The sequence below is a fragment of the Bolinopsis microptera genome, chromosome 12, assembly GCF_026151205.1.
Source record: "Bolinopsis microptera isolate Bmic1 chromosome 12, MBARI_Bmic_1.0, whole genome shotgun sequence".
NCBI lineage: Eukaryota > Metazoa > Ctenophora > Tentaculata > Lobata > Bolinopsidae > Bolinopsis > Bolinopsis microptera.
Window position 1 is genome coordinate 5955129 of NC_087083.1, and position 9402 is coordinate 5964530.

The 9402-nt window shown below is 37.5% G+C and overlaps 1 long non-coding RNA gene across 1 annotated transcript; it reads right to left on the reverse strand.

Annotated features, from left to right (window-relative positions):
* Window positions 1-1570: 1570 nt before the first annotated feature.
* LOC134824442 (uncharacterized) lies at window positions 1571-5623 on the reverse strand. Its single transcript, XR_010161421.1, has 3 exons — window positions 5514-5623; window positions 4254-4341; window positions 1571-1676 (listed from the first exon to the last, which is right to left on the reverse strand). It is a non-coding gene; the product is annotated as an uncharacterized LOC134824442 (long non-coding RNA).
* Window positions 5624-9402: the final 3779 nt, after the last annotated feature.

The following is a 9402-nucleotide window of genomic DNA, read 5'->3' on the forward strand; positions in this document are numbered from 1 at the left end:
ACAAGACACGCGCTAAAGACGCGCATTTTCTGAGTGATGTTAACGATAGCTTTAGATTCACTGATGTCATTATTATTCAGCGTGTTCGGTAATAGTTTAAAAATCAGAAGGAGAAAACACATGTTTAAATTACTAAAAAAGGAGTATCACTTTACAGGATTGAATTTAAATATAGTCATAATAGATAAGAGAGGAATTTGTTTCCCTTTGAATCAATCAAACTAGATGAATTGTTGTAAATACTTAGATCAAACTATCAATCTACAGGCTATCGTCAAACATGTTGCAAGGCGTCATCTTCAGTGACATAATAGATAAGAGTTTATTAACTATCATGCCAACTTTAGAGACGGTAACCACATTAAACTAAAGTTTTCCCAATCAAAATAAAGGGTTTATACAAAATAAAAGGTTTATGCACTAGACTGCGAGACAATTAACCTTATGCAATGCAGGTTAGTATAACTATAATATCGGACTGAGTTGAAATTTCTGAGAGCATGATACCCCAAAATAAATATATGCCTGTGTCTGGCAATAGCGTTCAGATGGCTTCCGAACTTGTGCGGATAAGATAATATAAAAAATACAAATAAACTATAATAACAATCTGAAAATTAATGTATCAGTACAGATCTTATACTCGAAATCAGGCACTTTCAAAACATTTCTCTTAAATTATCTTTCTTAACACCGTTCAATTGTAACTTTAAATTAAAATATTATGATGATCCGGACGATGATAAATATTAAATTACAACTGATTATATTTATGGATTTCGGCCTGTCGATGCTGGAAGCTGATCAGCTAATCGTTAATCGTTACCATGTGACAAGAATAGTATGATGAACCTCCCAATCAGTATCTATGTATCAAAAGAAAATATTGATCTAATTCAACTCGTCGGGAGCCCTTTTGAAACATCTCGAAGTTAGAGTGCAGAGTGCATGATTACTGATTATCAGCACGATCGATTGGGTGAAACAAAGACGAAACCGTGTGTTGATTAGAATTAAAAGAGGAAGATATTTAGTGATAAATTGTGCACTCTTGCATTTAAGTTTTAATTGTTAGACTTGTTCGATGTAGGGCCTTTAATTTAACCTAATACTAATGCAGTTACTTAATACTTGGTAAGTCTAGGGAAAACAGGTGCTAGTTGTCGGAAATGAAATGGAGTCTGTTCCTGATCGAAGTTACATGATGCTGATAGATTTGATGCAGCTCAGCACTCAGCAGCCACTGTCTTCAAATAGAGTGTTCCAGTTCTGCAATCTGCAGTCTCAAATGTTTTCGCCCAGCTTTTCTTTTCATCGTGGTTATAGAAGACAGACCTGAAGAAATACTAGTATAATGATAATATAGGTAACATGTCCAGAATGAGTAAAATTGTATTATCGGCAAATTTACTTATGTGAAAACTCCCAACAGGGTGGCGCTGGCCCAGAAGTAACTGCACACAAGCAACCCTTTAATGATCACGCACGTAATTTGTGTGAAAATATGTAACTCATTTAACGAAGTCAGTGAAAAGAACCTACCTTTATTTACCAATGTCGATTTTTGCTTGTGATGAAGTAGTCCTCGCAAATGTGAGATATGTATGTAGTTTGTTTTTAAAAGTAGGATTGTAGTCATAGTCGATGTATAGCGACGGTAGTTTACCAGCAGCTCCCTGTACAAATAAAAATGTGGTTTTTATATAATATTACTAGTTAAATTAATGAGTACAATGCAGGAATAAAAAAATGTGTCTTAAATGTTTTATATTAAATGTGTTATAATTATATTAACCACCTTATATTCGTATAATATGTACTCACAAACAATGATAGTCCCAACTGTTTTTAATTGCTTATAATTTAAACCTTCTTATTAAATAATTTAGATGACTGTGTCTGATCTAAAATTGCACGAGAAATAGAGAAAATTAGGTCTCAGACAGAACTCGACCGGGATATAACCGGCGCAGCCGGAATACCGGCTGGTATTTGGCGATTTTGTACCGGTACCGGCCGGGATTTTTCCAAAATAAATTCAGTTTTTCTCAACGTTAATTTGAGTCCAAAATTAACAAATCTGTGAACATTTTCCTAAAACATTTTGAATAAGTCATTGAACAATGGAGACTGGAGTCAATCTATATTTAACATAATCATGGGTGTACGAATTATGGACTTCTTTCTAACTTATGACTTAATTATTGTGACTAAGTGTCACGGCTCACGGTCTTGTGTTACCGAGGGACAAGTAAAACAGAGTTCTCCGGGTAAAGAAAGCATTAATAAATGCTATTCAGTATTCATCCTATTCAATTATTCAGGTAAGGTGATGTAAACTGTAAAGTGATACGCTCCAACGTCAAACACCATGTTCAATTAAATAAGTTTAAGTAACCAATACCAGATCACAGGATTGTTATAGTTACGGAGACTGTTGGAAACGATGCAAACCAGGATCGGACTCCTATCAGAAATAGTCGACCACCGGTCCAGCCTCCCTCAAACTCAAATGCCCTACCACTACCCCAGACCACGTCCACCTCTTCAGCCAGGAACAGCGCTCCCACTATACCACTACCAGCAGTTCCTACCGCCTCAGAGGATACACTGCACGTGCCCGTTATTCCTCATGCCTCGTCTTAAATGTCCAGTCCATGAATCCTAGTGCATCAAGTGCGAGTATATGGGAAGTGCCAAAAATCTCAGCTCTTATTCAGGAGAAATCCAAAAACCACTCGTTACCATTTATTGCACTTACGGAAAAGTGGCTCAAGTCCTACATGTCAGACAAATACAAAATGTGCATCACCTCTTTCTCCTGCTGAGCAGAACCTCCCCCTTAAAAGTAAACAAATCTGCATCGCCTCCCAACGACAATCCAGATATATTAAGCAGCAGAGACAATCATTTAAGGAGACTTCGATATCTATCAGGATCATGATTTTACTGCCTGAGAACTCAGCACTTCAGGATGAAACATATAATATTTGGTTTTCTCGATTTCATTCATATTTAGACAGAAGTCCGTGTAGATAATTGGTTATAGAATAATTGGATATAATTTTATGCGAAGTTGTGTCTGCGAAAATATACGTGTGAACTGGTCATCCCGCAAATGCTGAAAAAGTAGATGTTACCTATCATAAAATAACCGCTCGCACCGTACAGTGTACACGACAGAGTTGTGACTGCGTTTACAAATTCTTTATCATATTGATGTGTTGCCATGGCAACCGAAACTCCATCGGAAGATCGGCCTGTAAGGCATAATCATGATAATACACAGTATCAAAACATTGCCATTGATATCATAGCAACATTCCAGAGATTAGATTATGTGTGTGTAAGAAAATGTATGTTATAGTATTATACAGTCTGCTAGAACATTCCGTTTACACATGGTGGCCGATAACAACTTGTTTAATTTATCTCCGAATTACACACAAATTTCTGAAAGTTTCGTAGACTTAAATCAATTACAGAGGGTGTGGCTATTGGCCAGCCCCTCTATTTCACTATTATGGTTGAAACTATAAGAATACAGATTATATTGTTACAGTGATTTTACAAAAGTCGAAACAGTAAACACCAATTTGTAGGATACTTTAAATCACACCAAAATTGGTCCCAGAATGCAATGAAATCTGATGGCGTCTTTTCAGTGAAAAAGAGGCCACACTCTCTGTAATTGATTAAAGTTTACGAGACCTTTAGAAAATGAGTTATATAACTTGCAACTTAAACTAAGATAAATTGAGTATTTATACTCAATTTATCTTAGTTGCATGAGTAATATATATATACTCTCATTTTTTTAGAGCAAACGTAATTTAAATGGCTAAACACAATTCAATAAAATTTGGCTCGATCCGATTATCCAAACTATCAAATAAATGCGAAAATGAACCTTCTTTTGAAAACAATGAACACAAATATGTTTCGATTTGACAAATTTCTCGAACCAGTGGTGGTAGTAAGTCATACCAGAACCAATTATTTCAATTGGGCACTCAGTGACTGAGCTATTAATGCCAACGTTTGCACACTGACTTTTGGCCCACCCTGTATATTTATAATATACGGCTGGAAAAAATGTAACTGGATATCTGCCACAATGCTGCTATTATTAAGGTTAAAGTAACATTTAGCACATAAAGAAGTCTGGTTTGCTAGGTTTTAATTGGTCGTATAATAACAAATAAAAATGAGTTAAGACTACAAAAACGGTCGATAGAACCTAATTATAATACCTGTATCGAGAACTCGACTTCAATGCACTGATAGCGTTGGTACTAACATTCTATCAAATTATGTCATATCTTGAGACTTGATAGCTGCCTGAAACAGTTTTGAGTCAACATTATCGTGATATTCTAGAAATTGAAACCAATTCTCAACTTTAAAAAAGCAGGTTTCAATAAATGCCATAGAATTAAATTCTACCTTTTTAAATTTTAAGAATTTGTTGATTTATTAAAATTCTGTCTCAATTAATATATAAGGGTACATGCAATGTATTTCGACACGCACTGTAGACTCACTTATTGGATTCGTGCTAGATGCTGTGTACGTCACCCTCTTAACCACCTCTATGGCGAAGATGAGGATGGTAAGTGCAAGTACAGTAATGTGAGGAGAGGATGGGTATCATTTAGCACATTTTTGCTGTAGGTGTAAAGTAGCTCTTAGTCAAGGAGTATATAAATGACGGCACGACAAGGTTCTGCAACAGATCTCTGAACATGTTATCTTGTGAGCGCCGAGTGAACACTTATAAGAACAAGGCCAGCGATGTAAGACAGTATCATTGACTTAGTCCATGCTGGGAGGAAAAAAGCAAGTACAGACGACCGAAAGGAGTCGTGGTTTGGGATCCTGAGTGGGTCTCGATATTGGATAGTGCTTTTATATATCGGACCTTATGATATTCTCAAGGTCACCAAGACGGCACAGTCTTATGGCGGGAGGTAACGGTACCATCTAAAGAGCAGATTGCTGAATCATACAAGTAAAAACTCTACCGGTACAGCAGTCTTACAGCAGACTGAGATTCAAGCGAAAGAATTGTGCTGTTATAATTATGCGGTTAAAGTTCTAGCACCGGGAGTAGTTGTTCACGGTTTGGAGAGAGCTGAGTAGGCTAGTACGGGATAGAAGGGAAGAAGCAGCTCACTGTTCCAGATGGATCTACTTCTTATCAAGGAAGAAGGAGTGGTAGGTATAGTAAGGAAGATTGGAGCCTAAGAGTTAACTTAACATCTAGAGGTACCACAAACTTTATCTCGTCGCCAATTGCGAGCTTTAACGGGTTTCCTCAAGTGACTCGATGGTTTAATTGTGACAAATCATGATACGAACTTTGATGAACCCATAATAGTATAGTGCAATAATACTATGATAGTATTCTCATAAGTTCTACCCTTGCAACCGAGTACAATGTACATACTAAGTGATATCAAGCTGCAATCTAAAATTTATTAATTGAATCTCAAAATAACTTCAAATTTTACCTAATAATTGCGACATCGTTGGAAGTGAGAAATAAAATACATTAAATTTTAATCCAATTCTGCGAGAGAAGATTTGCCCAGACAGCTGACAAGAATGTATTACCATACTTCCTGTAAATGTGGTAGTTATTAGGTCATATCAATCTTGAAAATTATGTCAAAGTTTTTCTCAGTCTCTGGTGTCAATCACCAGTAGAGTGCCCAGCCGCACCAAAACAACCTGCGATTTTTACGTGGGAAACATCGTATAATACACATGCTATACACTCTAGTTTTATAGCAGCTACTGATATCATGCGGCAGTATTAATAAGCATACAAATTCAGCGCAAAAAATTGTAAAGACGACACAAATTCATGCGGGATGTTAATAAATGTGTCCATGTTGAACTCAAACTCCGACAGAATAATATTTCAAATCGGATATATTATAATTAATCAAATGGTATCTGCTCATGTTCCGTCTATATAAACTACAAAACTTAATAAATTAGTGAAGTTCTGAAACAAAGATCACGACTAGGTTTTATCAAAATTGAAAAGAAAACCGATCGAAGTGCACTAGAGATATAGTTTAAGTTTAAAGGGTCATCATTACTAAAATCTCTTCCTAGCTCCTAGCAATCAAGTTGTTAATCCTAGTTCTACACCTAAACAAGTACAAAATTACAGCCTTACATTTTGAAATTTTTCGATATCCAGCTTAACATAAGACTTCGATACCAATAATGCATAATGGGTACATACCGATGATCGGTGTTCGTAAATATTTGATTATTTATAGTATTGAAGTTTAAAATCTTCCTAATTATGTAAGAATAACAAAAGGAATCACGTACTAGTGTGCTGTTACGAAAAACAACTATTTAATAAAAATAAATTAACAGTATTCGAGTACAAAATTAAAAATACAAACTCTAACATAATCGACAGACAAACTCAATAAATGAAGATTTCGTCGTGAAACGAGCTATATATACAGCTATAACGTAGCGCTCGACTCCAGTCTGAACCAAAATTAAGTCGCGTTCGTAGGAAATTGACCACCAGCTGCTGGTGGTTCGAATGTTGGTTTGCACACTACTGTGGTTGCGAGAAGCATTATTTGATGCGCGCGCGACCCAGTAGTGCATCGCGCTACAAAAACACAACTTGTACTGTTTCACTTCATGATTGGGCCGTAATTTCAAAAGCAAATTGGCAAGAAGTGGTGCTCACGGTCTCACTTAACGTCACTTATCGCTCAGTTAAGAGCGACCATGGTCTTAAGCGACAGACAGCCTGCAGGCATATGATCCGAATACGAAATATCCTTGTGTTCGGCATTTAGTAGCCCTAATTGGTTACTTCGTATACCCAGGAAAAGTTACCGGCTGGTGGTGGTACTAGAGTTGGTTTAATTTAAACAGACGGCTCGACCTCGCGCGCAACAACAAGCATGATTTGCACGCGTGGCGTATTCCAATGTTCAAGCAGCTACCACGTGACACAATTCAGCCAACCAGAGTACAGGAATCCGCAAAGTTAAAGTTGCAAACTTTTGATCGGCCCGAAAGGGGACTTTTCTGGAGATTTTGAGATAACTCAACAATTACGTTGTCTTGAATTTTCCTCCTGGAGAGGTAACGTTACTTTTAAAAGAGGAACATCTTACAAAAAACCGGAAGTCTCCAACTCTTTTACTTTCAAAGTTAAGCCCCACCCGGTCAGGGTTCCTGGGCATTTCACACTACTGACTACGGCGCGTTTGTTTCACAAATGAACGATAATGAAGTACACGCTGGGTAGTCAATGGCGTGCGCGCGTTGCAATTGTGTAAAAGTTCTCGTCAGAGCAAAATTGGGGTCACTGGTCATTTAACGGGTGATACTCGTAAAATATCGGTTCCATATATAGGACCGTCGACGAGTCGAACTCGGCGCGCGTTTTGGTAGGTTACAAACCTACAATGATTTTTGGAAAATAAAATGTATGCAGTCAAAATCTTTAACGGTCCAATTAAGCAAAACGTGGTTGTGTTGATTAGCTAACATGACAGTACACGTTTTAGTTTTCCTTGCAAACACAAAACACTCATGGTATGGTAAGGTCAGTCATTTTAAGCTTTGGGGTTACAATGTTAACAAAAAATGCGGCCGCTTTTCTTTTGTATATTGTTGATTGACGATGTCAACCCTTCCAAATCGTTGCTTTGCGAAGCATGCAGATCAAGAATGCTAGTTTGCGCGGCGCGTCGAAGCAGCGAAGTCCTACAAGTATGAAGTATATTGTGGATCATGGATGGCCGCTCAATTTATTAATCCGTGATAGCGTAATTTATTTTATTTCGTACACTTTGAGTCATGGATCGGGAAAAATTTTGATATAGTATTGTGGTTGACAGGTGGATCTGACTGAAAAATTAGTAGGCAGGGCTTTTTTGTTGAACATGTGTAGCATTCATGTTTGATTGACGATGTCAATCCTTCGTATCTCGCCGATCTGCATTAGGTTGCGAGAAACATTATTGGAACCAGCATTGTCATGCCGTGTATGACTGGACAAATAAAGACTTTGATATTTGTAACCTTAAATTTTCGTAGGCTCCTGCAGGGATTCCACCTGACCTCCAAAATTTCATGACCAAATCGACTTACTTTGCCAGCGTATTCCTCTGTCAAGTTAAATGTGATGTGTGTGTGTGAGTAAGTGTAGTGTAAAGAGATCCTATTTTTGTATCCAATTTGAATTCTAATAAAGACCCTAAGCATTATGATCAAATTTTTAGTACAATAGTTATATCAGGGTTGACATCTATGATTAATATTATAACCCAATATTCATTTCTTTTTCTCCCTTAAATCTAAACCCCCACTTAGACATTTAGCCGTGATTTAGTATTGAACACCCAAAATACTTACCGTCCTTAATAATCGTAAAGACCATTTGTTACAAAATAGCTGCTAGAATAATGCATGCCAAATATTCCCTCTTACACCCACAAATTATAATGCCTTTCTATCAACGCCTCTAATTTGGTCACTAATCAACCAGACTAGCGTTCTGGTGTGCAGTGGCGTAACTTAGGGCCCCGCAGACCCCGCTGTGCGGGGGGGCGCCGTATAAGGGGGCGCAATTTTCCTGAATTTTAGGCCCTTCCACTGAAAAAACGCTTTGTTTGTGTATTTCCCTGTCCAATTTAGCGTTCGGCCGACGCGAAAAAAATATTTGGGGTACCCTTTTTTGCTTCAGGGGGCGCAAAAAGCTGTAGGGGGGGCGAGAAAAAAAGTACCCGACCTTTTTTTTTTTTTTTTAATTTTTTTTTTAGGGACAAAAAATTTTAGGGGGGCGCTTTTCGTCACTGAGCGGGGGGGCGCCAACAAGCAAAGTTTCGCCACTGCTGGTGTGTACAAAAGCTACCAGCCAGTACATTCCTTGCCCTGCTAGTTGATTGTCAAAAAATCATACAGCTCAGAACAAACAGCCATTTACCACTAAGAGCATTATATGTTTTCATTTGTTTAAATTTTATGCTGTAAAATGTGCTAAAACTTTGATTATTTGTTTAATTGATTATTTGTTTAATTGGATGCGCCGCGACCCAGTAGTGCATCGCGCTACAACATTCATGTAAGGATATTGGAGCACGGGAATTCATTATCATATAGAGCTCGAGATAACTGCAGCAGTGGTATGTATATTGATTTTGGATAGCTAGGGTATTTTGGCCATGTATGAAATTATGGCTAGCTAGGGTATTATTATGCTTGAATATCGCATCGGGTTAGTGTGTTCTTTTATGAAAAATGCACTGTCAAGCTTTTGGTGTCCTACAGGCCTAGTACGTGCACAAGTCTTAAACTTAACAAGGTATGCCAGCCTATCACCAAACAGTACCCTAAGCTAGCAGT